The sequence below is a fragment of the Gasterosteus aculeatus genome, chromosome 6 (assembly GCF_964276395.1).
Source record: "Gasterosteus aculeatus chromosome 6, fGasAcu3.hap1.1, whole genome shotgun sequence".
NCBI classification, from domain to species: domain Eukaryota; kingdom Metazoa; phylum Chordata; class Actinopteri; order Perciformes; family Gasterosteidae; genus Gasterosteus; species Gasterosteus aculeatus.
In genome coordinates this window covers 439,754-465,936 of record NC_135693.1, presented here as the reverse complement: position 1 = coordinate 465,936, position 26,183 = coordinate 439,754, and the positions used below count along the sequence as shown (strand labels likewise).

General features: G+C 44.6%; 1 protein-coding gene and 2 long non-coding RNA genes across 4 annotated transcripts in view; 1 reads left to right on the top strand and 2 right to left on the bottom strand.

Annotated features, from left to right (window-relative positions):
• Nucleotides 1–2,205, bottom strand: part of rin2a (Ras and Rab interactor 2a) — a 28,842-nt gene extending 26,637 nt beyond the window's left edge. Inside the window, exon 1 of one of the 2 annotated variants that reach the window (XM_040178802.2) lies at nt 1,968–2,205. The gene's annotated coding sequence lies outside the window, so the exon portion shown is untranslated. The remainder of the gene's footprint in view (nt 1–1,967) is intronic. The other variant, XM_078104509.1, reaches the window with a different exon arrangement.
• The window catches only part of LOC144409474 (uncharacterized), a 169,704-nt gene extending 144,448 nt beyond the window's left edge, over nt 1–25,256 (bottom strand). Inside the window, exon 1 of the long non-coding RNA XR_013467929.1 lies at nt 24,903–25,256. This is a non-coding gene — a long non-coding RNA (uncharacterized LOC144409474). The remainder of the gene's footprint in view (nt 1–24,902) is intronic.
• LOC144409473 (uncharacterized) lies at nt 12,114–16,570 on the top strand. The gene is made up of 2 exons (XR_013467928.1): nt 12,114–12,318; nt 14,991–16,570. It is a non-coding gene; the product is annotated as an uncharacterized LOC144409473 (long non-coding RNA).
• Nucleotides 25,257–26,183: the final 927 nt, after the last annotated feature.

Sequence of the window (26,183 nt, the reverse complement as noted above, 5' to 3'; positions counted from 1 at the left end):
ATATGGATGTACGTGTGGTTTTATAATTGAATGCGTATGAAGCCTACATATGTTGCTGGAAGAACCAGGCTACCCTAGATGAGCAAAGAGAGGGTCCCACATCCAACCGGGCTGCCGGACCAAACCTCCCTTCAGGAATTCCTGTCCCGTGACTCGGTTCGAGGTAGACAACTGAGCTCTAAGCACATTAGCAGATTTCTGAGGAGATTGAACATCCAGGGCGTTGAACTTGTACTTGCAGTGCAGAGAGGGATGCTATGGTGAGAGGGGCTGATATTAGTTACATTTTAGTGTCAGTGAACCCTGCAAATACCTGGTAGCAACTTGACTGAACAGCGATCCAATTACCACGCACACAACAGACACACCACACCGATCTGTGAGGCTTCAGCCAGCAGCTAGAAACACGGCTGCAGGACGGCGGTCAAGCCAGCCTCCACTTTGAAAAACACAGTTAAGCCAGGCCGCACATTACTTATATACACTACACTATATACTAGGCACTATGCTTGTGACGTATATGAACTGACTTCATCACCTCTGAAGTAAAATAGTTATGGAACTGTTGACCATTTCCTTTCAAATCTAATCTGAAATGCTACAGAAGTTGGCTCATGAACGGGATTTTGAATCATGTATTGTATCAATTTGTTGTCAATATGTTTTTGAATGAATTTGATGTGTTCCATCACGTTCACCGGAACTGCTCTTATTTTGAAGTCCACGCGTCTGCGTCTTTACGTCGTGTCGACGCACTCGTTTCACTTCCTGGGTCTAAAGTCTTGCGTGCGTTGCAAAGCGATTCACCTCGTGGGCCCTGTTCCTCGTACGTGGTTCTACCAAGTCCATCAAATGTCCGATTATCCAGCTCAAATTACCGAGATGATTGACATCAGACTATCTCGGTTCCTCGAAGGCGGATCGGCGCTCAAACCGTCTCGTTGGTTTGAACCAGATGTCAATCATCAGGATAATCGTCTTACATTAAAAGGCGGAAGAGTCGATCACCGAAACCAGGATTTTTACAGTAGAACGGCAAATAAACTTAAAGTGACAGCGCCCCCGGTGCCTCGTCACTCCAATCAATCAGATTACGTTTCTTTAAATGTGTCTGCTGGCAGGAGGCTTCATGATGATCATCATCCAATGAGAATAATCATCTCAACTCTTCAGGGAACCGAAAAGCCTGATCTACGTCATCTCATCCTGAAAACATCAGCTAGCCTGGTGCGAGGAACAGGCCCTGAGGAGTCCTCGTGTGTGGAAGTCGTTGGTTTATTTATTTATCATGGACTTTGACTGCTGCTTTTCCCTCCACAACTTTGTTCCCCTCGACCGAGATCTTCCTCCAAGGATCAGAGGCCGTCCGCGTCCTTAAGCAGAGTTTATGCTTCTGCGTTTCAGAGACCCTTGCGCGTCCTTATCACGCCTCCTTGCGAGCGTCCACCCATTTTTCTATGAAACCGGAAATGCGAGACTCCGTAACGGATGTAGTTATCAGACCAATCGCTGCCTTCCAGGCTGGAGAGTCTAGAGATATGGGTCGACCAGCTTCTGACGTGCAGAAGAGTTCAGCGCGGTGGGACATCACACACTGCGATGTGGACAAGTTGTGCAATTACTAAATCACCACAAAGTGTGTTAGATGACTTTAAGACCGTAAACGCCAAATATATCTACTTAACACACTAAACTGACGTTTAATGGATCTGGCAGCGGTCTAGTTTGATTATTCACGTGTTCTGGCAGAATAATGTTAAATCAGTGCCTTCACTACCGAACCTCCAGAAGCGGGACGTGTGTCCCCGCGTTGGGACGCGGCAGGTTGTCCCGCGGGACTCGCACCCCGCCGTTTCCTCACTCGAGCGGAGCATAAAAAGTGTAGTTTCACTTCCTCGAGAGACGAGGAGAGAAGTGGAGTGAAGACGTGTGGACACAAAGGGAGGCTCGCTCCTGCCACCACTTGCCTGCTAAGTTCCGAGTGTTTTCCCAGTGTGGCGACAGGAAACTCCGCGGCTCCGACGGGTGTCTGTCCGTGTGGAGGACATCATAGCGCCATTCCCGTCACCACTCGCTCGTTGTAAGCTCTGATAACAATAAAGTTCTGCTTAGGTCTTCAACTGAGGCGACGTACGTGCTGTAACGGCGGTCATACGGTCTGGGAGCTGCTCGAGGTGTCCGTGGTGTGAAGGATCTACTTCCGCTTAGGCTTGTCAGAATAAAGTACATCGCGCTAAAGCCATTTAACACCAGGTTTCTTTGACCAAATAACGAATTCATTTTTGTATCCGATGCCAAAAGAATCCCCCCACACGATCCAAACCACACTACCCTAGAGACTAACGGGTTCAAGCAAATCAGATTAGATTATTTTTCATAAAGATTTAGCCTTTGTGGTATTTCTTGTGCAAAGCAGTCGGATCGGTTACAAATAATAGAAGAACCCTCTAATATTTGACAGTGACATTTTTTATTTATACATATATATCACATATCCCTGGTCGAATTTCCCTCAATGCGTCAAATGTGCCCGTTGTAGCAGAATGTATCAAGTTTTTCGAATTGTCTTTTATTTCGAAGTTGAAGCCAAACTATTTCAGAAAGTTTTCGTCGTAAACTTCTCAAGCTTTATGCAACAGCCTCCTTCCCCCCAGAGCCCCGAAGAAACAACAAACTCCGCATTAACTTCCATATCACGTGTCCCGACCGGGAGAATACTACCGTTTACCTCCACTAGGAACCGTACGGGCACAACGCTGCGTGGGGTAATCAAAGGGAACCACGTATCTGTGGTGTAGAATAAGCTCAACAATGCGTCAACATACAGTTTATAGACAGCATGCTTCTAAGAAATGTTCAAAATGTTTTAGTTAAGTTCGGAGGAGAAAGGGCCACACAGTATAACCACGTGTCTAATGCATCCCGGGGCCTTTAAATAAACTTGTAAACTAAATAAAATGTCATTTTTTTTAGCCTTACCTAGCTGATCAGATCATAATAGTACCTCAACTTTATTGTATTATTTGATTCGTTCAGTTAAATTGAGAAATGTTGAAACAATCAGTTGTTGCATCTATTTCGAAAACAAAGGTATCCGGTAGAGGCTGGGAAAGCACACTGACCACCAGCTTCTAATCAGCTGTTTTGGTGCGGTGGACCCGCCCCTTTACCTGGCCGAAGCACTTCCTGCTGTTGGGGGCTCAGTGGAGTGTGATGGAGGGGAGCAGGAGTGCGGAGTCGGCGGAGCTACATTCAGTTGCAAGTTAAGGTCGTTTAACCCCTTAAACAAGTACGCGTGAAATCCCCACTGACAGCGGCGCCCAACCCCTGATACAACCCGGACCGGACTCACCGACTACTGGCCCCGACTGACATCACCTTGTAAGTCCATAACATTCTTTGTTTTCTGTTCCTGGAAGTGATTAACTATGAAAAGAACCTCAGGCGGATCCTTCTTTTGTGTGGATTGCTCTCTTCTTTTGGAAGGTGGACAATACATTTCCTTTGTTCTGCTTGACTTACCTTTTTGTGTAAATATATGAACATTTAAACTGAATCTTAGACTGTGTGTTGTGCTTTGTTGGATTTATTCTTGTGACTGTTTAATGGGTTGAGGGTGTACATTTTATAGGTACGCGCTTGTGTGGTTTTGGACTGAGATCCTGAAAATAAAAATACAACTTAACCTTAGTTTCCGACGCAGGTATCTTTGATGTCAGGAGAGCGACCTGGCTGGTACCCCACATAAAATAAACAAAACCAAACGCATCTCGACAAACTGTCACAATACGAGCTTGAACAACCCATGAATTTCCACTGGCCAAAATGCACCTTTTGGGTAAAAATGCCCTTTACCCCAAAAACAGTCCACGCTATTTAATGTTGTTTTTAAGATTGACTCAAAAATCATATTTAAGTATGTGACTGCTGCAACTAACCACCATGTCAACCGGTGGTGATTGCGGTTTGAGTGCACGCAGACAAATGTTAGGTCATCTTAAATAGGGCCTGAGCCGACTGAAACCCTATTGCAGAGGTCTCACTCATTTGAGGAGCAATCATTACGGTTGACGAGGGGATGCCCGTGAAGAACGGTTCGGCCCCGGTGAGCGCCATGTGTCAGTTTGAGACCCCCTGATTTGTTTAGAAGAATTATTCTTATTATTTCTCTGCTTTAAACACACTTTAACATATTCAAAAACTTCAATTTTGGTGTACTCATCAGAAGTAAGACAAATATTCTTGGTTGCGCATTTGGGTATGAAAAAATGTCTCTAGTGCTTCCTCTGGAGAGATTTTTGCCCAGTTTTATCGAAATTTTTCAGACCGGTGTTCAAACCTGACTCCAAAAGTCATGGTAGGCAAATGTGCCTAACCAGATTTCTCCTCCATATCAGCAGAGTAGGCTTGAAAACAATGACGCAAGTTGGTCAAATGTCCCACTGTGACCAACATGACTAGACCTCTGTCCACACAGTCACTAGAGAGAAATTATCCCATTGATGAAAGCAGGTCTTTGCAGTCACTTTTCCACAAATGATATCTGCCACACCTCTACTCAATCAAAAAGGTCTTCCCAAGGCTTTATCATGTGTCTATGAAACTGCTTGCAGTTCCTGCCACCAGTGCGCCAGTGGAAAGGGTGTTTAGTCATGGAGGCCTTATAATGCGGCCTCACCGAGCCAGACTTAGTACAAAGACATTGTCAAGCTTGATCTTTTTAAAATGCAGTTTTGTTGCTTAAGACTTTTCTAGTTCATGGGCCACTGAAGGACACCTAGAAGCCAGAAATGTTTTGTGGCTAATACTGTTAAAAGAGAAGGTTCTGATCTCATCCTTTTGGATTTTTTTTGATTATTTCTAAACATTTTTGTCAAGTTTGTCAGTTGCAAATAATTAAAGGATTTTCTTTGATCATAAAGAAGTGCACTGTAGTGTGTTTGGTTGCAATAGTGTTTTGCATTTAGCTACACTGTGATGTTTCGCACTAAATAAGAGTGTTAATTTTAGTGTTGTGAGTTCATCATCGACAGACAAGGGAGTTATTTTTCTTCAGAACCTCAATTTTTGGTCTGTACTGTTCTGTATGTTCAGGCTACAAGGTAAAATACAGATATTAAATTAAAAGTAAAGGATTCTTAGTGTTTCTGTCATGTTGCAATAGTCTGTTTACACTGATTATATACCAAAATCAAAGCTGATACTGTATACTATAGCATACAGTATTATTTTGACTTCTTTAGTGTTAATAGATAAAGCAGTCATAATAACCTATTACATGCTTTGAATTCCTTATATATATATATATATATATATATATATAACTGTGCAGAGTTCTAAGCAGCCTGGATGGGTCGCTGTACGTGTGGCAACACTTATTATAACCACAAGAGACTTGAGACTTGTGAGCATCTCTGTCTCGTTCCTCTGTGTATTTAGTCTGTGCCAACGGCTTGTTCTGTGCCAGTTTGTCTCTTTGTTCCAATGAGCTTACCAGCAATTCTCCCGAGTGTGCCTTCCCGTGTTTTGACCCATTTCTGTCCCCCCATCAACCTTTGCCTGCCGATTTGGATTGATCCGCCTTCTCTGTTTGACTACCCGTGTACCGAACCCCTACCTGAAGTAAAGACGATGTTTGCGTCTAACTTCTGTTTTTTTTCCCCTGAGGTTAGCATCAGGAAGTTGCCAGTCATCCAAGTTTTGATGTCTCCAAGAGATTCTTGAAGTCTAACTAGCTAGTTTGTCTCTTCTGGTTTGATCGACAGATACAGTTGAGTATCGTCTGCATAACAATGGAAGTTTATGCAGAGTTTCCTGATCAGATCGCCCAAAGGAAGCATATAGAGGGTAAATAAAATTGGTCCAAGTACAGAACCTTGTGGGACTCTGACCAACATTGGTGGTCTGAGGATTCACCGTTTACAAGCACAAACTGGGATCGATCCGATAATTAGGATTTAAACCAGCGGAGTGCAGTTCCTTTTGATACCAATTAAATGTTCTAGTCTCTGCAACAGGATACAATGGTCTATGGCAGCGATTCCCAAAGTGTGGGCCGCGAAGGTACTGCAGGTGGGCCGCGAGAGGTCATTTACAATAAATAAAAAGTTTTAATTTTCAATTTTGAAAAGTTTTAAATTAATATAAAAATATGTATGATGCGGCACATTAGTTATGTGAAACATTAATTGATGAAGCACAAACAATTTAAACTAACAGATTGGTTAATCGGTTGATCCATACTGGTTGTACACGGCGCTCTGCCAAACACGCCAAAGCTCGTCTACGACGGTGAGATGCTGAACGGCGCTCAAGCCCGTGAGATATGGAGCTTGTTTCAGGGTGCGTCTGAGAAACAAAGCTGTCGTTCTTGCCGAGCATTTAATGAGATTAAAGAGTGAGAGACGGTGCCCTTTTCTCTACAGTAGCTGAACCATCTTAACTGGGAAATAAGTTATTCTAAAAGGAGCCCTTGGTAGGCGGCGTGGCTGGAGAGCAGCCGAAGATTTAAGTCGTGGATGGCGAGGGGGGCGGCGGGAGTGGACGCATCTCGCAGTATCAATCGGACCCTGAAAGCGCCGTCTCCACCTATTCCGAGCGCGAGCAGAGATGGTCCTCGCGAGCAACGAAGTTCACAAGCAAAAGTCCGTCTCGCGCGAGGTATTCGCTCGCTTGCGAGACGGACTTTTGCTCGCTTGCGGATGTTTGATTTACGCGCGCATCAACCAGATTTGCCCTCTCCAAGTTTCACAGTGATTTTCGCTGATAGATTGCAGTATCTTATGCGCCTTATTGTGCGGAAAACACGGCACATGACCTCCGGAGAAAATGGTATACAAAACATACATTGTCGGTTAATACATTTTGAATCAAAATTAAATTCTTAAGGCCATATTATGAGAATTCCACTTTTAGTGCTTCTATACATTAATTTGGGTATCTGGCATGTCTGCCAACACAAAAACGCTGGAAAAAAACAGCTCACGTGGCTTGTTGTGGTGTCAGAAACGATATGCTTGAGTGCGTCCAATGGGATCAACACCAACGTCTACGTAGATTTTGAAGCACGCCCATGTAGGGAGTCTGCCTACATGGCCTTGGACCACCCCCTACCACCACTCGACCCACCCAGTTTAAAGACTGTTCGGTGACCTGGCGCCACTTTTTTCTTGCAAGCCTTGGAAACACTTTGACAAGCTAGCTAGCAGCATGAATCAACGTCGACAACCAAGATGCTCAGTGGTCTGCTGCAAAGATCAGCACAAATGCCTTCATGTGACTCACGCAAGAAGACACAAGATTGAAATGGATTGATTTCATATATGAAGGCAATTTTCCTGCAAGAGTTGGCAAATATCTGTTAGTGTGCGCTAACCACTTTGAATTGGACTGTTTTATCAACCTGGGCCAATATAACGCTTGACTCGCTGGAAGGTTGATATTGAAAGGGGGTTGTTGCCATCTATCCGTTGCAGGACCGAAGACGAGGGAAATGTATTTTTGTTTTTAAATAATTCTGGTATTTGCTTCTTTTAGACATTTTGTGTGGAGGTTAGTAAAGTTAGCATGTTGTGTCGCGTGTGTGAGGGGATGAGGGGCTAGCATATAGTGGTTGGGGAAAAGTAGTCCTTGTATCCGTAATTTCGCAAACAATTACTTTTATGCGCTGAGTGGGTATGTACATTAGTGTATGAGGCCTGGCCTCGGAGCTGACTGGTGTGGATATAGCATTCGCGAATGTTTCTTTGTTGCCTGTATGAACCCTAGGCTAGCATATTGGTAGCTGTAATGGGAAAATGATATGTGACCCTTTTAAATGCTTCATTTGTATAACCAGTTTATTAGTTGCAAGTGCTTAGGTCACAAAGGCCCTGACATAAGAACTGATGTCTCCCACTTGGATTAGATGTTTCCAGCGTCATAGCTGTAGAGATTGAACAAAGTGTTTGTTATGTCTATGACCACCTTTGTTTTAGCATGTTGGGAGAGCAAGGACACGGTCAAAGAACTGACGTGTCTCACATGGATAAGATGTTCCCCGTACCCTGGCTGTAGATACTCAACAAGATGGTTAACGGTTTCTGTTGACGCCACCGATATCTAAGTTTAGGTATAAGAACTGCCTCGATGTGTTGGGAAAAAAAGGAGGTTCTTGACAGTCTACTGACCACGTAGCTGTTGTGACCCTTTTTCCCTTGCAAGGAAATAAACGGAGAAAAGACATACTTGACTCAGAGCCTTTGATTCTTACTTAACGATTGTCTGTGCAAAATCTTCCACCACAATTTGGTGTCAGAAGTGGGATCGTTTGAAGCTCCGTCGGGACTCCGAGGACGTCCGGGAAGGGGCCCCTTCAGGATCCACCAAACGTGATTCTGCCCTATTCCTCATCACACTCAGAGAGAGGGGACCGGCGACCAAAAGAGACCTGATTGGCTTCAACACGATCCGATGAGGAAGATTTTCGCACGAATCGGGTAAGAAGTTGATATTCTGATTTTCAAACGGGGCTTCCTGAATTATAACGGGTGGTAACAGATTACAAAGACGGGTATTTAGTACTTTAGGATTTTTTCTCTCTCTTCTTAGAAAATCCCAATTTCGGTTATTTGATTGGGCTTCTAATGATGATAACTTGTCTTTTTATCCGGTTATTTGAAAAATGTGTATAAAATTATAAGAGTAATTGTACAGTATTTCCGGTTCATCAGCATCCAACTTTTTACTGAGGAAGACAGGGAGCAATGTGCGCATTTACGATTGTATTCAGACTAACTATCTGAAAATTGCATAATTGTGACCCTTGACCAAAAAGGGGAAGACAGGGAGCAATTTGCGTATTACGATTGTATTCAGACTAACACTCTGAAAACGCATAATTGTGACCCTTGACCAAAGGGGAAGACAGGGGCAATTGACAATTGTGACCCTTGACCGAAGGGGAAGACAGGAGGGATTTTGAGAGTTCACTGAAATCGCAAAATCCCAGCCCTTGACCTAACAGGAAGACAGGAACAATATCGGGGTTTTCGGACAGAAGTCTGAAAACAGATATTTGCGCCCTTGACCTATATTTATTAACCAATAGTTCTGGTTGGGTTTTAACTCGTATTTTTCCTACGTAAAAGAAAATCAAGACTTATAGTGACGACTATATTTTAAGTAATAAAAAGTATACTTCACCACGCCTGAAAGATGGGTGGTATACACGGTAAAGGTAAAAAGGAAATGGGTTCTCCGGAGGGACCCATTGTGGATCTGATGAGAAGGAAATATGGAGATCAATCTCTAGAGTTTTTGCCCGAGTGGTCAAAAGATTTTGGGTTCCCTGCAAATGGTTCTTTCAGTAGAATAAAACTGAACATGTTACGAACAGGCTTAGAGGGAAAAGAGAAGGGTATAAAATCTCAGAGGGTGATAAAAGGCAAAGACTTGGAGGACATTGAGAAACAAAGTAAATGGTTAAAATGGTGGGAGGATGAATGTGGATGTAGAGAAAGGAAACAAATGGCTAAAGAATTGACATGCGCAAAAACCACATTGGTTGAAAAAACAGATCCAAATGTTATTGAACAAAATGACCGATGTGCTTCTTCTCCCGTGTATCCGAGTCTCACAGGGGCTGGCGGCCCTCTCCTCAACACATGCCCACCACCGTACCCTGCTTCATCTACGAACCAGCAACCTTCGTCTGCATGGTCACAAGCTCAAAAAGTTCACTACACCCGGCAGAGGGAGGAAAAGGAAGCGGCAGTGAAAGCAGCACAGGAACGACTCCTCGGCGAAGAGGAGGAAAAGAGACAGGCTGCTCTCCCCACTCGCTCTCCAGGAGCAACCGGAGGGGACACTTCTGCCATCAACAAACTGATTGCAGAGCAACCATCTACATCAGATGTTTTTTCCCCCTCTTTCGACCCAGAGGGAGTTCCCCCGGATGCAAAATCTGTGCTCCAAACCCCAATGATTCAAGTACCAGGACACTCAGGTCCCATACTTGTTTTCCTTGGACTGATACGGACATTAGAGCTGCAATGGCTCATCTCCCGCCGATACAGCACTCGGGAAGACTGTTTGCTGAAGCATTCATGGACTTCTGTAAGCAATTCCTGCCCAACTTTGCTGAAATGCGACGTGTTTTAATGAGTCACGTGGGTCCGACTCACTACCAGAAGCTCAACCAGCTGGTTGCAGGAGACACCAGTGCGGCAGACGTTGAATGGAGTTCAAATCAAAATAAGCCATACAGAGACGCACTCACGGCTTTGAACGACGGCATAAAGACTTTGTTCCCTGACAAAGTGGATATGACTCCCATCAACAATACCAAGCAGGCAGCGGGTGAGTCCGTCCATGATTACTACCAAAGACTTCTCACAGTGTTTAATCTTAACAGTGGCATTCCACAACCCGCCGTGTTAGGAGACGCTCTGGGGACGTGGGAATCACACCTGAAGAATGCTTTCATGAATGGACTATTGCCCGACATAAAAATGAATGTGCAGCGCTCTGTTGCTGGAATGGAAGACTCGCGACTCGCGGATGTAAAGAAACATGCTGCGCATGCGCAATCCATGGACATAGAGAGAACTGACCACGAGGGGAAAAGGCGCTCACGTCAGATTGAACTCGCCCAACTGACTATGCTCCAAGCTGTCACTCAACTTGCCAGAAACGACCGCCCACGGGATCCCAACCAACGGGGCGGATTCAGGGGGCGTGGTCGGGATATGACGAGGGGACGCTCCTCCGGAACCAGGAGGGATCACAGCTGTCTCCACCCAATGACTATGATACGTGTTTCCGCTGTGGCGAACAGGGACATTGGCACAGAGAATGTCCACAAAATGCACCTCGTAGAGGATGGGGGCGTGGACTGGCCAGACGAGGAAGGGGTGGCAACGCACAATCCGATTGACGTGAGGCGGAGGGGGAGGAGGCTGCATGTGAGGGGGAGACGGCAACCACGCTGAGGCCTCACATGATAAGGGAAGTAAAACACACACACACCGCAGCCTGCAATGAAGAAACGCTTTCTGCACTAACTCCCTGCACACTCACACTCACACTCACACACCGGAGCAACAACAAGCTCTCGTGGACATCACAGAGCAATTGAGAACACAACAAAAGCTTTCACTTAAACACACATATGCAAAGTTTTCAGGAAAATCATTTGAAAATATGCCCACCACTATGGTGCAAATTCAAGGGAAACTTTTATTGTTTTTGGTTGATTCGGGGGCTACACATTCTGTAATACAACAGAAGTATTTTCCAGGTCAGAAACTTAGTGGAAAACAGGTTTTCTCACAAGGAGCTTCAGGGATGACTATTGTAGAGAGATTTACGGCACCTATGACCAGTACACACACTGACTCAACTGACCCTGAACCAGACATCACAGTAAAACATTCCTTTATGCTGTCCTCTTGCTGTCCCATTAATCTAATGGGCAGAGACCTCATGTGTTCTTTCGGCATTAGCCTCATCTCCACTCCTACAGGGTTGCAAGTGGTGAGATGCAGAGCCATTGACCAGATGGCAAAGACAGTTATATGTGATCCAATGTTTGTGTACCAGTGGTGGCTTCCGGTTGACTCACAATCAGAACTGTCCCACCTGGCAGCATCACGCGTCCAGCCTGAGGCAGAGTGCATGGATGCTTCATATCTCCACTGCACAGCTCATGTGTCACATGGGCCAGATAAGCAATATGATGCATTATTTCTACAGGATCTGAATGATCAAATTGCATGTATGACATTGTTTTGGTCCACACTTAAATGTGCTGTTTCCGTTTCTCTCACCCCCTCTCAGCAGCACCTCTTTAATGTGGACTCTTCTTTCCCACACATCTCCTTGTCTAAAGCAGCAACAGACCAATGGAGAGATTTGGGACCCTTTGTCGCAGCGTGCGAGGCATTGGCAGATTGGGAGGCTACACCAGATCCACTTGTGATGCGCTCTCCGTCGACAGGCTTCTTTAAACAGCCATTCGCATTTTGCACACCTGCTCTCAGATCTGTTTATGTCATGGATGAGAATAACATATTTTCTGACACACACACTGATACATTTTTGACTAATGTCTCCTCTATTTCTCCTGCTCTCAGTTCTGTTCCAGACACCTTGTGGGCAGCGCATAAATATGACGTGGGACTCATCAAAAAATGTCAACCTGTGGTCATCACTCCTCGATCAGACTTCCGTCCCCACAAACATCAATACCCACTGCGCCAAGAGGCCATTGACGGTATAACACCGGTGTTCAACTCCCTCTTAAAGGCCGGAGTCATTGTTCCATGTCCTGACTCGCCGGTAAGAACACCTATTTTTCCAGTTAAAAAGATCAGAGATGCAGGCAAACCAACTGAGTGGCGCTTCGTGCAGGACCTAGAAGCCGTTAATGCAGCCGTCCACGCACGAGCCCCAAATGTTCCCAACCCTTACACCATTATGGCACAGGTTCCACCTGATGCTCGATGGTTTTCCGTGGTTGACCTCTCAAATGCTTTTTTCAGTGTCCCGGTGGACATTGACAGTCAGTTTTGGTTTGCGTTTAATTTCAATGGCAAGCCTTACACTTTCACACGCTTGTGTCAGGGCTACACAGAATCACCTACGATCTACAACGAGGCACTCAGGGAAAGTTTGGAGAGCCTCACTTTGTCTCCAGGAACAGCTCTTTTGCAGTATGTTGATGACTGTTTAATTGCAGCTCCAACACAAAAGCAGTGTGAACAGGACACACTCAAATTGCTTCAACACTTAGCAGCGGAAGGACACAAGGCCAGCCTATCCAAACTACAGTTTGTTTCACAAAACGTTCATTTCCTAGGCCATAACATTTCCGGTGAAGGGAAGACACTATCACCAAAACGCATCGCCTCAATTGTAACACTTCCAAAACCACAAACCAAGAAACAGATGATGTCATTTTTGGGAATGTGTTCCTACTGTAGGTCATTTATTCCAAATTACTCCCAACTCGAGCAACCTCTGTCCTCATTGATACATGGGAAAAATCTCAGCGCGCATGATAAAATTCAGTGGCTCCCTGCAGCCTCTCAAGCTTTCACGGACATGAAATGCGCGTTACAAGTTCCTCCGACTTTGGGTCTTCCTGATCCTCACAAACCGTTCACACAAACCGTTGACGAACGTTCTGGATGTATGACATCAGTGCTCCTACAATCCCATGGCGATAAACTACGACCGGTAGCTTATTTCTCCGCAAAACTCGATCCCGTAGCAGCAGGCTTACCACAGTGCCTTCGAGCTGTGGCAGCTGCTGAAAAGGCTCTTACAGCCTCTCGTGACATTGTAGGCTATGCTACGCTAACATTATTGGTTCCACATTCGGTTTCACTGATTCTTCTCGAACAGAAGTCGTCTCATTTATCTGCAGCGCGTTACCTTCGATATCACACATGTCTCCTAGACATGCCGAATGTTACAGTAAAACGCTGCAATGTCCTCAATCCTGCATCTCTTCTCCCCACTCCGGAGGATGGAGAGGAGCATAATTGTTTGGCTGAGCTGGAAGCTCAGTGCACACCTCGACCAGACCTCGCAGACACACCTCTGCTCAACAGTGACATGGTAATGTATGTTGACGGATCTGCTTCACGGGATCCCCTGACTGGTTCTAATCTTGTGGGTTTCTCTGTTGTTTCAGACTCAGCTGTTCTGTGTTCCGGCCCTCTTCCATGTCACCTCTCAGCCCAAGCAGCAGAATTAATCGCACTAACAGAAGCTTGTAAACTAGCTAAGGATAAAACGACAACCATTCACACTGATTCCAGATACGCTTTTGGCGTGGTTCATGATTTCGGCGCGCTATGGAGACACAGAAATTTTCTCAAATCGGATGGCCAACCAGTGTTACACCACACTCTGATAGCAGAACTATTGGATGCCATTTTGTTGCCCACAGCTATTGCCGTTTGTAAATGTGCAGCGCACACATCCGGCACAGGCGACATCGCAAAGGGGAATGAGCGAGCAGACTTAGCTGCAAAAGCGGCTGCTAGACGTCCTCTTCCCAAACCATCACGCCCAGTTCCTGCCATGTGTTCTCTTCCCTCCTCTCTTGCAGCCGTGCAGTCCCTCTCTACTTCAGATGAGAGACGTTTTTGGTCCTCCTCAGGCTCCAAATTCATAGACGGCATCTGGTATGGTCCGAATGGTAATCCATGCTTACCTAAACATTTCTTCCCTCACTATGCGAAATTGACTCATGGGTTAGACCATGTGTCAAAAGGGGGAATGTTAAGTATCATTGATGCAACATGGTTCACAAAAGGTTTTGCAGCTTACGCACAAAGGTTCTGCCAAGCATGCATAACATGCGCAACTCACAATATAGGTCGTTCAGTACAGGTGTCACATCATGCAGCACATCCACCGCCTGCAAGACCATTTGAACATGTAATGATGGATTTTGTGGAACTCTCCCCATCGGAAGGTAAGAAACACTGTCTTGTAATGGTAGACATGTGGTCCAAATGGGTTGAGGTGTTTCCCTCCAGTAAGCAGACAGCCTCCACAGTGGCTAAAGCCTTGATTTCAGAGATCATTCCCCGCTGGGGAATCCCAAGCAAAATTTCTAGCGACAATGGTTCACATTTTGTCAACCAAGCAATCACAGAATTAAGTGCATACCTGGGTATTGACTTAAAAACACACTGCGCATACCACCCAGCTAGTGGAGGAGCGGTAGAGAGAGAGAATGGAACATTGAAAACAAAACTGGCCAAATGTTGCACAGACACAGGTCTACCGTGGACAAAAGCACTGCCCTTGGTTCTGATGTACATGCGGATGAGGAAACGAACACGCAGCAACCTAAGCCCATTTGAAATCCTTTTCGCAGTTCCTCCCCATATAGGTGTGGAAGCTCCAGGAACACCACTCCCTTCCACCACAATGTGCGAGAATGACATGTTAACCTATTGCATTCGACTGTCTTCCACTTTGTCTGATGTAAGAAAACAGGTTGTAGCTGCACTTCCAAGAGAAGCAACGGGTCCACTACACCGACTGCAACCAGGTGACTTCGTGGTGGTGAAGGACTTCAGGAGGAAAAGTTGGAAAGCTAAACGGTGGCAGGGTCCATTCCAGATTCTCCTGGTCACCCAAACAGCGGTCAAAGTAGCTGAAAGAGCAACTTGGGTCCACGCATCCCATTGCAAGAAGGTTCCAGATCCAGTACCAGCACTGGGCTCAGGCGACCCTACCTCCACAACAAGTGTCAATCAACCGACACCACCGATCCAGTGACCACGGACGGGCAGTTGACCGACAGACACACAGTGCATTGTGATCTGTGTTGACTGTCTACAACGCGGGTGCCTCACAAGAAAGAAGGTTGGCAGACTCCACATCCCAACGTGTACCTGCGGACCAACACAAGAAGAAGAACACGGCCAGGACCCCTCCACATAGACACAGTAGTCGTTTGTGTCACTACGGTTTTTTAGATTTTGTAATCAGCTATCTAAAGAGTGGTTCTCTCTTATCATGGAATGACTCTGACAATAACCCCAACAGTGACTCGGACTCCCTTGACGAGCTGAACACTTACGACCTCGACACGTACGCATAGTGACATAGTGACACACTGTCTGTGTGCATTCCTGGTGTTCTAAATGTTTTTGGTTTCACAGTAGCTTGCTAAAACAATGAGAAATAACATTCTCACAAAAACAGCTTTTATTCTTGCATTTATTAGTATGTAACGTAAATATGATTGATATAATGACCTTTCCACAATATTCTATATCTGTATTGTGTGAAAGGGGATCAAGTTCTGGTATTGTGATTTAAACATGTTCTCATTTCTTTTTTATTTCAATACTGTACACATGACATCTGGGGTGTAACGCTCAAATCCTGTGAGAAGGTTTCCAGTCTTTATCTTCTCCTAACAGATTTCTTCCTATTTTCCCATTTCGGAGGGTTTTTTTAGGGAGTTTTTGTTCTGTGGCAGGAAAAGTTTTGTGAGCGATGTCCAGATGTTCAATGTTTTGTGATATTTGATGTGGCAGATTATCAGCTGTTAAATTTTTAGAGTAGTCATTCTAAATTGATTGCATAGTTTGTGATTATTATGTAATCAAAAGAGTGGAATGTAATGGGAAAATGATATGTGACCCTTTTAAATGCTTCATTTGTATAACCAGTTTATTAGTTGCAAGTGCTTAGGTCACAAAGGCCCTGACATAAGAACTGATGTCTCCCACTTGGATTAGATGTTTCCAGCGTCATAGCTGTAGAGATTGAACAAAGTGTTTGTTATGTCTATGACCACCTTTGTTTTAGCATGTTGGGAGAGCAAGGACACGGTCAAAGAACTGACGTGTCTCACATGGATAAGATGTTCCCCGTACCCTGGCTGTAGATACTCAACAAGATGGTTAACGGTTTCTGTTGACGCCACCGATATCTAAGTTTAGGTATAAGAACTGCCTCGATGTGTTGGGAAAAAAAGGAGGTTCTTGACAGTCTACTGACCACGTAGCTGTTGTGACCCTTTTTCCCTTGCAAGGAAATAAACGGAGAAAAGACATACTTGACTCAGAGCCTTTGATTCTTACTTAACGATTGTCTGTGCAAAATCTTCCACCACAATGTATGATCACTTGTACATTACTGCGTTTGGATGTAATTTGTGTCTGAACGTTTGCATAGTTGCAAACACGATGATAATAGTGCCTACCGCAAACATGATGCCTACTTGCGCAGTAGTTTGTGTGGATGTTTATGGACTAGTGTCGGAATTTACTTTTCCACATATACATACATAGTGCCTAGCTTATGTGAAATTGTTATTTTATCCAAAAAAACCATTCCCCTGTGAAAAGTCTTTGTGTTGGGGTGGAGAGACCCTTTTGAGGGAAGTTCAAGTATGGATTTCGGAGAGCAACAGGATTCTACCTATGATCCTAATGACTCGGTCACAGTCTTTACGGAGTCAGCAGATGTGACGTGAGTGACCTCAATATTTAATCTAAACATTTTAATAATCAGATGGATTACCATCCTACACTTAATTTAGCTGTAGCAGCATGGAAGTAATTTTTTTTTTGGTGAAATCTTTGTCTTTTTAATAGAATGGAATCTTCCAACCCTGTTCATAAGACACCCACATATATTGTATATGAAAACTGCCTCCTGGAGCTGTTTGAGGTGTGCCCTATGTGTCGGCGGGTGACAGATGTGCAAGAAGGGTTGGGACATTTCTCTCTGTAGAACAGAAGTGCCCACACTGTTAGTTCTACAGAAAATGGAATAGTCAGCCTCTTCTTCAGGTAAGCACTCCTGTTGGGAAAATCCAACTGTCAGCTGCAGTGTATGCCACTGGTGCATCTTTCTTCAAACTGGAGAAGGTTAATGGAACATGGAATATTATCATCTGAATTTTCTGGAGTGAAATGATATATATGTGTTCATTTGTATCTACACACAATCCCAAAAGCAGTACTAAAGAAAAGAGTCCTGTGTCTTTTTTGACCTCAGGTATTCCGGCAATGCAGTTGAGGATGTTTCAGTATGACACATTCCGGCACGCCCGGATGTACATAGAGCCTGCAATCGTGCACAGCGCAGGATGGCATGTTGGACCAGTTATGCCAGCGACAGAAAGTAGTCCTAGGTGGTGACTTGAGGGCTGACTCACCAGGTATGTAATACTGAGTTACTTTTTCATGAAAATGTCTTTGTTTAGACCAGGTGTCACCAACCCAGTGCCCGCGGGCACCAGGTCGCCTGCAAGGACCATATGAGGCGCCCGCAGGCCTGTTCTAAAAATAGCACACCACTAATTTTAAAATAAATATTTTTTTTAATCACACTTGCATTTATATGTATATGAAAATGACAAGATATTTAAAATAAAATAATAAAAAATATTTGTATAATACATGAAAGTTTTGATAATTTTGTCGAACTCTGACCTATTCTAGTTCAAAGGTGAGTGCAGGAACAGCAATGATGCGGCGCTGAACGCACATTCTTACGCCAAAAAACATGGCAGAAAAGAACGTATCATTTTCACAGTGAATGGGAGGAAGAATTTTTTTGTGTGAAAGAAAACTGCATTTGTCTCATTTGCAGGGCGACTGTGGGGACGGCAAAGCGGCACAATGTGGAGAGACGCTACACAAAAAAGCTGGCAAAGAACTCCCAAAAAGCACCCGAAGCCTCGTTTAGAGCTGCACATCTCCTGATAAAGAAGAAGGCCTTTTCAGACAGTGAAGTTTTCAAAGAAGCAATGATGATTATTGCCAACACCGAACTTAAAGACGAGCTGGACCGGGATCTGGCGCGGTGCAGCTGGTTTAGCGTACAGTGCGACGAGTCCGTGGAAAACAGCAGTACAGCGCAGCTGTCAGTCTTTATCCTGGCACTCCTGCCCTTCAAGACAACTACGAGGGGAGTTGACGTTTACAACGCGGTGAAGGAGTTTTTCGTACAGAAAAAGGTACCACTGGAAAAGCTGGTAGCGGTGGCTACAGACGGAGCTCCTGCTATGATCGGCCGACATGCAGGTTTCATCGCGCACTGTAAAGGTGACCCAGACTTCCCAAAACGTCTGCATTACCACTGCATCATCCACCAGCAGGCGTGTGCAAAAGTGATCGGCTTGGAGCACGTGATGACTCCCGTTGCTCCAAAGCAAAATATTCAAAGCACCGGATATTCAAGGTGCTGGAGATGTCAGCAGAATATGGGGACCTGTTGCTACACACAGAAATCCGATGGCTGAGCAAAGGACGAGTTTTGCTTCGGTTTCTGTCACTTTTGGGTGAAATCAAGGAGTTCAAGCAGTCAAAAGGGGAAGACGTCTCGCTGCTAGAGGACACAGAGTGGACACTTAACCTTGCATTTCTAACGGACATCACTGGGAAACTAAACCACTTGAACTGCGAGCTGCAAAGCAAAGGTAAGACTGTTGTTGACATGATAAGCGCTTTAAATGCATTTAAAGCCAAGATGAACATTTTCTCTGTGCATTTACAGAGGGAAAAAATGCTGCACTTTTCCTCTGTGCGATCGGTGCTGAAAGACAATGCTACTGCATCTGAGGAAATGGACAACGTAGCAGAAAAGTACTGTCAAGTCATAAACAGACATGGACAAGAGTTTGAGGATAGGTTTTGTGACCTTGGTCAGCTTGAGCCATGTGTCTCATTCATCTCCAATCCTTTCATGAACAAGGACATAACTTACATTGCTGAGCAACTAAGTGCAACGTTCAACTTGGATGCTGCACAGGTGGAGATTGAAATTGTAACATTGCAAAATGACTGCACCAAACTTTTGGAGCCTTGTTGACACAGAAAAGTACAGTGGTGTAAGCACAGCAGCTATGAAGGTTGCCAGCCTGTTTGGTTCAACCTATCTCTGTGAATCAGCATTTTCTGACATGAACGTCATCAAGAACAAACACAGAACCCGCCTCACTGATGCACACCTACAAGACTCACTCAGAGTTGCAGTGTCAAGTTACACACCAGACTACAATACACTGGTGAACAGCATTCAATGCCAGTCTTCCCACTAACAAAGAAACAGATACCAGATGTCAGTTGCAAAGCTGAATCAAAAATAGGATACATTGTGTTCAATTTATTAGGGACTTTGTCATTAGTTCAAAATGTGATTATGTATTGCACCTTGTTTGAAAAAGTTATCAATTATGTAATGTTTAAGAAAAATACATCTAGTTAATAATTTGTTAAAAGGGTTTGTCACTGGCAAGGGAAATAAAAAGATTTCACATGAAATGTTGTCAATTTAAATTCGAAAAATGGTGTTCAATAGAGTATTCATGAAATGAGCCATTCTACGAAACGGGTGCCATTTGGGTCCACGTTTGATGAGATGCATAAGGCACACACATGTCCCAAAACATGTGTTTTACAAATTTTAAGGTTATTCATTCAAGTGTTCTTGTTAATATGATATATGATAAAAATATTTTTTTTAAAGAATAACATTCTATTTGAATAATTTTTCAAATGACACGAAATAAGTTATGTATTTTTAGGATTATATGTGTTCCTTTTCACATAAGATTTGTTTTGAATAAAATATATCTTATTTTTTTGTAAATATGTTGGTATGTGTGTGTGTCCCCCAGTTTGACTTACCACCCCGTCACACTAACTTGTTTTATCTATAAATAATGTACTGTTGCTTTAAATGACATCACAAAGCGGAAGTGACATCATTGGAGCCTCGTTGCTGCCAAGAAAAGCAGGCAAGTACTGACATTCCTCTACATTCTTTATTTGTTGATTTTTCATGTTAGGCAGGTTCCGTCCATCTTAAACCAACCACCCTGTCATGCAAAATAGAGGGAAAACTGATTTTTATTTTTTATTTTACATTATTAATGCAAAAATACATATATTTCAGATAAAATGCATGTATGCTAGGTGAGGAACTTAACCACATGGGAGATCTGCAGCCATTTTGGGCTGAAATTTACCACCCCGTCACATGTTTTATTGTGACGTGGTGGTAAGGGATGTGACAGGGTGGTTCTGCTTCCCATTTCAATGTGGGGATGTGAGAAAGGAAGGATTATTATATAGGCTAAACATTTATTAGTAGTAGTAGTACTATTTTTGTTAACTTAACCCTGTTTTGTTCACTCACTAAATCATTCACACACTTATTACTCAATATAAAATGTCCTTGGATTTTCAAAGAAGCGTCGCAGTGTTCAGAGTGAAGACCTCTGTTCCACCAACAGAAATCCCACAAACAGGTTTACTGCTGCTGTCAAGTCCAAAGTCAAAACTTTCTTCACTCGAGATGACAACAGTCGGATAACGACTGGACAAAAACAAACAATTACAAAGAACAAGGTGAAGAAGCAGAAAAGGTTTCTGGCTGACACAATGAAAAATCTTCACAAAAAATGTCTTACTGAAAACACAAACAACATATCATACTCCCTTTTCTGTAAGCTTTGCCCATTTTGGGTTGTACATCCCACTCTCTCCGACCGGAACACATGCCTGTGTAAGATCCATGAAAATCTCAGATTTGTCATTGAGAAATTGCATAATTTGAGGGTCATAGATACTTCAGATCTACAGAGTTTGACTGAAATGATAACCTGTGGTACCTCGTGGAAAATGTGCATGTATGATGAGTGTGCGGAATGCAAAGACAAGACTGTTTAGCTCTCCAGATTTGATGGCTCAGCAAAGGTTGCGTTCACTCAATGGGCCACAGCAGAGAAAGCAAGGGAAGATGCAAGGGAGGGTCCGACCAGTGTCAAGATCACAATGAAGAAAACAATGGAGGACACACAAGACAATCTTGTGGAGTTATTCCACACTGTTCGAAAGACACACATTCAACATAAATCAACAGTACTCGTACTGCATAGAGTTAAAGAAGAACCTGTCAAAAGAGGAGGCAGTGATCCACATTGACTTCTCTGAAAACTACACATGCAAATACAGCTCAGATATCCAAGCTGTCCACTTTGGCTCCTCACACCAACAAGCTACTCTGCACACTGGTGTTTTCTACATAGGAATCAAGAAACATTTTTACCGTAATAGTACAAGGAATTTGTCTTGGCGGTTGGTGCGTGACAGTAGACAATGTGACAATAGACAAGACAGCAGTGCACAAGTAAAATGAAATGCTAATGCAACGGGTTAGTAAATAAGGCTATGGGTTAGTATAAAACAAGGGAATAAAGTTAAAAATGTTAAATATTAAAGTTAAAGAAATATTAAGCATAAAGTGCACTAACGAACAAGTGACGAGTGACGACAAAGTGATGAATTACAGTTAAAGTGACGTGTGCAGTGTGAAGGGGAGTGACCGGTGGAATGTTATAGTCAGTCAGTGGGGGACCGGCTCTGTTGATGAGCCCGACTGCCGACGGGAAGAAACTGTTGGTGTGGCGGGAGGTCTTAGTCCTGATGGACCTCAGCCTCCTGCCAGATGGAAGGGGCACAAACAGTTTTTGTCCGGGGTGAGAGGGGTCGGCTACCATCTTTTAGCTCGCTTCAGAGACCTGGAAGCGAACAAGTCCTGCAGGGACGGCAGATTGCAGCCGATCACCCTCTCTGCAGAGCGGAGGACACGCTGCAGCCTGCCCTTGTCCTTGGCTGTGGCTGCAGCGTACCAGACGGTGATGGAGGAGCAGAGGATGGACTCCATGATGGCCGTGTAGAAGTGGATCATCATCGTCTTTGGCAGGTTGAATTTCTTCAGCTGCCTCAGGAAGAACAACCTCTGCTGAGCTTCTTGGTGATGGAGCTGATGTTCAGCTCCCACTTGAGGTCCTGGGTGATGATGGAGCCCAGGAAACGGAAGGAGTCCACAATAGTGACGGGGGAGTTACACAGGGTGATGGGGGAGGGTGGGGCTCTGTTCCGCCGGAAATCCACAACCATCTCCACTGTCTTTAGAGCGTTGAGCTCCAGGTTGTTCTGACTGCACCACGACACCAGATGGTCAGACTCCCACCTGTAGGCGGACTCGTCCCCACCAGAGATCAGTCCAATAAGGGTGGTGTCATCCGCAAACTTCAGGAGCTTGACAGACTGGTGACTGGAGGAGCAGCTGTTGGTGTACAGGGAGAAGAGCAGAGGGGAAAGAACGCAGCCTTGGGGGGAACCGGTGCTGATGGTCCTGGAGGCTGAGACATGTTTCACCCAGCTTCACATGCTGCTTCCTGTCAGACAGGAAGTCTGTGATCCACTTGCAGGTGGAGTTTGGCACGTGCAGCTGGGAGAGTTTGTCCTGCAGCAGAGACGGGATGATGGTGTTGAAGGCAGAGCTGAAGTCCATAAACAGGATCCTGGCGTAGGTTTCTGGGGAGTCCAGATGCTGGAGGATGTAGTGGAGGGCCATGTTGACAGCATCGTCCACATACCTGTTGGCTCTGTAGGCGAACTGCAGGGGGTCCAGGAGGGGGTCGGTGAGGGACTTCAGGTGGGTCAGGACTAGCCGTTCAAAAGACTTCATGACTACAGAGGTCAGGGCGACGGGCCTGTAGTCATTGAGTCCTGTGATCCTGGGCTTCTTGGGAACAGGGATGATGGTGGAGGCCTTGAAGCAGGCTGGTACGTGGCATGTCTCCAGGGAGGTGTTGAAGATGTCAGTGAATACTGGAGACAGCTGGTCAGCACAATGCTTCAGGGTGTGAGGGGAAACGGAGTCCGGGCCGGCTGCCTTACGGGGATTTAGTCTTCTAAAGAGCCGGTTAACGTCTCTCTCCAGAATAGAGAGGGTCGTTGCTGGTGGGGGAGGGGAAGGTGATATAGATGAAGAGGCGTGAGCACCTGATGGGCTGGGGGAGGGAGGGGAGGGGGGGAGGGGGATTGCAGCAGGTTGGTGGAGCTGTGGGGGATGGGATCAGGACATTGTCTTTCAAATCTGCAGTAGAACTCATTCAGCTCGTCTGCCAGGCGGAGGTCATTCATGAAGTGGGGGGTTTTGGGCTTGTAGTTGGTGAGGTGTTTTGAGGCCTCTCCAGACCAAAGCAGAGTCACTTGCTGAGAACTGTTGTTGGAGTTTCTCAGAGTACAGTCGTTTAGCGTCTCTCACCGCCTTGCTAAACTTGTATTTTGCCTCTGTGTACAAGTCTTTGTCCCTGCTCCTAAATGCCTGATCCTTCTGCAGACGTAGTGTTCTGAGTTCCGCTGTGAACCAGGTTTGTCGTTGTTGTAACTCACCCTGGTGCATGATGGTACACAGCTGTCCTCACAGAAGCCGATGTAGGAAGTTACAGCCTCTGTGAACTCATCCAGACTGTCAGTAGCTGAAAACATTCCAGTCTGTGCAGTCAAAGCACGCCCGAAGATCCTCCAGCGCCTCACTGGTCCACTTGTTGAATTCCCTCACCACAGGTTTGCAGAGCTTTAGTTTCTGCCTGTATGCAGGAATCAGATGGACCATGACGTGGTCAGAGTGTCCCAGTGCAGCACGAGGGACGGCGTGATAAGCCCTGCTTACTGACTAACAGACTACAAACCCACCAACACCACCCCCCAAAACAATGATGCCTCCTTCCCTGACGAGCTCAACAGCTATTATGCACGCTTCGACAGGGACAACCAGGAGGCCGCCATCAAGGCTGTGCTCTCTTCAGACCACCAGCCCCTCACACTCTCCTCCACCGACGTGTGTGCTGCACTGAGCAGGATAAATGCACATAAGGCCCTGATGGCGTCCCCGGACGCGTGCTCAGGGCCCGGTGCTGGGCAGCTAGCTAAGGTCCTGACTGACATATTCAACCTGTCACTAGCCCAAGCTACTGTCCCCATGTGCTTTAAAACCACCTCCATCGTGCCAGTGCCAAAGCACTCCACCGCAGTGAGCCTAAATTACTTCCGCCCAGTTGCACTCACTCCAACCATCATGAAGCGCTTGGAGAGGCTGGTCCTGGCTCACCTCAAAACCTGCTTACCACCCACACTGGACCCCTTCCAATTCGCTACCGCAAGAACAGGAGTACGGAGGATGCCATCTCCACGACATTACACTCCGTCCTTTCTCACCTGGACAATAACAACGAAGTGTCCCTGAGCAAGACACTTAACCCCTAATTGCTCCCCGGGCAAAAATGTGAAAAAGCCATGGGTTTAAAGTGTAAAGTTGCTTTGGATAAAAGCGTCTGCTAAATGACCTGTAATGTAATGTAAATGTATATCCATTTCTCACTGTTCATATTTATTTATTCACTTATTACACTTTACATATGCACATACTCTGCACTTTTTGCTATTTTGCACTTCTGGTTGGATGTTAAACTTTATTTCGTTGCCTCAGTACTTTTACCCTGTGCAATGACAATAAAGTTGAATCTAATCTAAACCTAGTACTACCAATACCACAATTATAACTGTAACTAATACTACTACTAATATTAAACGATTTAAAACCTCTCTCAGCTTTAGTTATTTTTGTATTTTTTTAAATTCATTTAAGCTGCTGCAACTTCTGTATTTTTTAGAAAATCTATTGAAATTCAGCTTCCCCACTTCCTGCATTTTCAGGAGTTCTTTCAAATAATTTCAGCTTTTATTAACAGCAATGTTTTAATATTCATTTCTGTATTTTTTTGGAATTTTTCAAATTCATTTCAGATGTTTTCATTTCTGCTTTTTCAGTCAATTTGAAATTCCTTTCAGCTTCTCCCATTCTGTATTTTCAGCTTTTCTAATATCTGTAATTTCAGCAAATGTATTAACATTCCCTTCAACTTTCTGTAATTTCAGCAATTTTGTGAAGTTCATTTCAGCTTTCGGCTTTTTACATTCCAATGCATTTTCAGCAGGAAATGCATTTTCTAGTTTATGTTCGATGTTTTGGCCCACCGAAGGAAGTGGATTTTCTTTTGCTTCTAACAAAATAACAAAAAGAGAAGCAAAAAGAAAAACAAAGATTAATAATTACGATCCTCAATAATTAAAAATATAGGTCAACCTGTATAAGTATTATTTTGAATAATTACTATAGCATAGTATATACGAATCAAACTTACCGGCAGACTGCAGTCCCAGCATCCCATGAAGTCCAATGTACAACTGTGTTGCACATGTCCTCCATTTGTGCTTTGAAGGTTGTGTTTATCCTTTCATTATGCAGCTCAATGAGCACCCTTAAGGTTTGTTTGAAGTGTGGCTCGTTCATTTGCCACAATGAATATTTTACGGAAGAAAGTTCACGATTGAACTGCTCTGCAACAGCGGAGTTCACCTCTCTCCGTAAACTGGGCCAGATGTTTAAGCTTCTCAACTTCTCTTCTGGCCTTCTTTGATTTTTCTGGTGGATTCTGTCGTACAGGGAGTACCTGTCTGATGTCTTGGTGATAGTGATAGGGTGCCTTGCTGCCATCCTATCTGGGTAGGTAGGGAAGTGTTTAAAACTCAGCAGCCCGTCCGTGTGATCTCTGGCGGACTCTGTCCAGAAGAGAATGTTGAATTAATACACAACGCCATGCGGACAGCTGAAGTGAAGTACTCCACCTTCAGAATAAAAAAAGATTTTAAATGGCAATCATATAACTAAAGTTTATAGAATGTAAAAAGAAGAATTTTCACAAATAACATCCCCCCGCCAGCTTTCTGCAGTTTCACAAACCGCTTTAGGTAAATATCTTTTGAAGTTTTCTTCTTTTGAGGGCTCCAGCATGTCGG